The sequence below is a fragment of the Solea senegalensis genome, linkage group LG10, assembly GCF_019176455.1.
Source record: "Solea senegalensis isolate Sse05_10M linkage group LG10, IFAPA_SoseM_1, whole genome shotgun sequence".
NCBI classification, from domain to species: Eukaryota; Metazoa; Chordata; class Actinopteri; order Pleuronectiformes; family Soleidae; genus Solea; species Solea senegalensis.
Genome location: NC_058030.1, coordinates 4,013,272 through 4,017,147, shown reverse-complemented (window position 1 = coordinate 4,017,147; position 3,876 = coordinate 4,013,272). Strand labels below are relative to the sequence as shown.

The 3,876-nt window shown below is 39.1% G+C and overlaps 1 long non-coding RNA gene across 1 annotated transcript; it reads left to right on the top strand.

Moving 5' to 3' along the window:
• The first annotated feature begins 626 nt into the window (after window positions 1-626).
• LOC122776449 lies at window positions 627-1,073 on the top strand. The gene is made up of 2 exons (XR_006361216.1): window positions 627-784; window positions 995-1,073. It is a non-coding gene; the product is annotated as an uncharacterized LOC122776449 (long non-coding RNA).
• Window positions 1,074-3,876: the final 2,803 nt, after the last annotated feature.

The following is a 3,876-nucleotide window of genomic DNA, read 5'->3' as shown; positions in this document are numbered from 1 at the left end:
TAAAGCCGAGCCACAGGAGGACACGTCCGGCGTCGTCCTTGTGCTGCTCCCGACCTCCGATGAATGGAAAGGTTGGATCAAGACAATTTTGCCGAATCAAACGTGCGATGAGAAAACCAACAAACGGAAAACTGAGAAAGAAAATCATAATAACGCAGACGGAAATTATGAATCAGAGTTAAAGATTCCGTCTGTGTTTAATCTCCCACAGTCAGCACTTATACTCTGTCGTTTTTTGTTTTTTTTTTACATTTCGTGATCACAACTGCAGCGATTTCATAAACACGTCTCGTTTACGAGGAAAGCGCGCTCTGAAACATTTTGTTATCCGCGTTCTCTCCCAGTCCGAGTCGGCACAGATGCTTATCGCCGCGTCGTTTTGCATAATTACACATCAGCCTGCGAATGTGATTTGATTTATAAGTCGTTGGCAGGTTTGTGTTACACAATCTACTTGCACGGGAAACAAGAATGGAATCTTTTGGCGCTGTAAATGACCTTAATATGCCACAGTGTATTTTCATGATGTTTCGTTTCCGTGGTTGTTTGTTTTATGAGTGATCTCCTTGAAAGATTGACTTGTTTTCATTGTTTTACCGTCATTTCCTGTTTTTGGGTTGGTGCTTTTATTTTGATACAGTGTGTAACCGGAAATCAGAAAAAAAAGACGAATCTGCAGATCTGCAGCGTTTGCACGACACAAACGAGTCAATTAAAAGTTAAAAAACATTAAAGAAACGTCAAATTATAAGTTCGTTTAGCACCTGGCTGATAAAGGCACAAGGTTTGTCATCATTTCATTTTAATTTTGTACTTAATGTTTAGAAGTAATGTGATGTCCTTCTATAGTTTATAATTTATTTTAAGCTAGCAATAACGCTGCTTTGGTGCGATGTAGGGCATGTCTGTCGGTCTGAAAGGGACAATTATTTCAGTTTCTTGATTTGTTATGAACATTATAAAGTTGGTAATAATATTTTTGTTTATTCCATAGCTCTTACGGTGTGTTCAAGGTGTGTTCAGAGTGTGTTTTATTGGAGCAACGTTAACGTTAATAAACCTATGAACCATCAGTTAAGGAGTTCGACCATCATTCAGCCGGGGACGCTACAGGCGCGGATATTTTCCTTTACACGTTTATACAAGAATTTTATACAATCGTATCAGCGTCACAAATCTTCGTCACTGTTAAACTGTTGTGTTTGATGTTTGTGTGTGTTTGTTTCCATAAATCCACAAACCCCGGACACATATGTAGCCGGTGTAACTTTGCTGCGGCGCTGACTTTGTGCTGTGATTCCGACTGAAACTCCATCACATGACGACACAACAGTGCTACAGGCTGTGGGGAGACAATAGGCTGAGGTGTGTGTGTGGGTGTGTGTGTGATGTCGTGCTGCAGGCCTAATCCTCTGCTCTGGTTGGATATTCAGTTACTTCAGAATGTATCAGTTTCAGCTTTTGTCATAGATCTATAGAAAAATCCCCCCACTTTCATCCATGTGGTGAGTTATCCTAAGTGTGGTCATCACCCAAACTCTGTGAAGATGGAAGAAAAAAGAAAATTCCATTGTATTTGGAAATCTGGCCTGAAGTGAAACAAAGCATCCAGAACTGTTTACAGACACTGACAGAATCCTTAGTCCCACAGCTGTGTATTTTAAGTTTATACCCACATCATTAAAGAGCGATTTAAAAGAAAGATTTATAGATTTAGGTGAAAATTATTGGCAAAAACAATAATAATTGTAAAGGAAAGAAAGAAAAAACAGCACAAATTCTGAGATTAAAGTCAGAATCCTTACTTTTTTCGGGGACACTTGTGAAAAGAAATGAAAGAAAGAAAGAAAAAAAACTCTCAGAATTCATGCTGTTTTATTAGAATGTAATGTTGTAATAAAATGAGGATTTAAGGGCACAATGTGATTTATTTTAGTGTCACATTCCTGCAGTACGGCCACAGGACAAATGGAATCATGTCACACGTGTGTCGGGTACTTTAACATTTAAGTGGGTCGACTGAACACTTATGTTTCATCAGATCTTATGACAAAAACCTGTCTCTTGTCAGCCCGTCTAAAGCTATATTTACCCAAATATGTTTGAGTAATCATTAAAAAAAGCACAGAAATTCACTCAGGCTTTGGGTTTTCAAAGCAAAGTTCTGTGCGTTTAACCTGTTTGTTAAAAATGTTTTTTTTAGATGCCAAAATGAAGAAAATTAAATCCTGTTCTGGATTAAAACACAATATGTTCATACATTTTTGGTCGTTGATATATATATATCCTTCACACTGGTCTCACATTATTTCTCTTAAAAAAAAAAAACATTTACAAACACTGCAAAAAATTTAAACATGTACTAGTGTAATTGACTTGAATTCAGTGTATTTACTTGAAGATACTTAAGATAATTTGACTTGTTTGTGCCATTTTCCCCTAATAGTGGTTGTTTTTTGGAGGCATTTTTTTGCAGTGTAACGAATATACATGTGTACAATGTACATAAGATAATACATCATAACTTTAAGAAGTTCTAGGTTATGTCGTACAGTTTGACATCAAAAGGCCACATGATGTCCCGTGTGTTGCTCAAGGGCTCTATAGCGCCGCCTAAGGTGAAAACAGAGGCAAAATTGAGTTCCGCCGAATTTCCCGAAACTTGCTGGGAAGATGTTAAAGACCAAGATGAACAAAAAAGTCGACCGTAACCATGGCCTCAACTCAACAGGAAGTGGGCTTTTTTTCAATTTTGATTCCTTTTGCACCCTCGGTGAATGAGCTGGACACATCAGAGGCGGAAAGTTGGCGAAAGGGTTTGCGGATTCAAATGTGAGGTCAGGGAACTGCTGCACTCCCTGACTTGTGGGGACACTTGTGTGGGGACACCAGGGCCCTATCATGACTGCGTGTTTTGCCTCCTTTCAGAGCGATTTAGGCGTAACTGGGGTTTGCACTGAACAGGATTATTGTCCAGAATATCAAAACTAAAACTCACCCCATGTGTGAACTGTCCATAACAAGAGTTTGAAACTGTGTTACACGTTATTCACTTTTGTTTTCAGTCAATTTTAACATCTTTAACCTCAATGAAGGCGGAATTTGCTCATGGATATGAAACAAATGCTCATGCATGGATCTGTAATTGTGCTGCAGCAGCAGCATCAGTGCAGTATACAGTATAATGTGCTGAATTAGAAAAGCAGTGTGCTTCCTGTCTCTTCAAATATTACATCAGAGAGCCATTTGAGTCACCACCTGAGGAAACACACACACACACACACACACAGAGAGAGAGCGAAGGCGTTAACATTACAAGGCCTTTTCTCTTTTTACGACAGATGGTCAGAGACTGGACTGAGCAGGCGAGATCACAGCGGGCATGAGCTCAGTGCTTCCTCTGTCTCTGCGAGTGTCAAACACTGCGTCAGTCATCGGATCTTCTTCTAACTCCGTACGACACTGTTGGCTTTTTACAAGCTCACCCGCGAGAGTCGCTGTGAGAATATGTGTTGTCGTGAGACTGAAAATGAGCACCTTTGTTTGCTGTGAGGATTAGAGCTGAACGTAATTCATCATGCCAAATATTCTATTTTGGACTGTTTTTTTTTTACATTTCTGCCTGAAATTTCATTAGTTTTTTTTCCCCAATTCATTACAAACGTTATTGCAAGGGATTTCATAGATGATGTTGCATTTATTGTCTGGTTGTATCTTGTCTTTGGGGTATTCTAGTAACTGTCTGAGGTTTTTGTGTGGACTGGAGTGTTCATGCGGTATTTTCTCATGTTCTGTGCTACAAAATTTCATGAACCAAATTGATGAAAATGATCAGAAATGTGCGCGATCGCCATTTATTTTCAACGGACACATTCA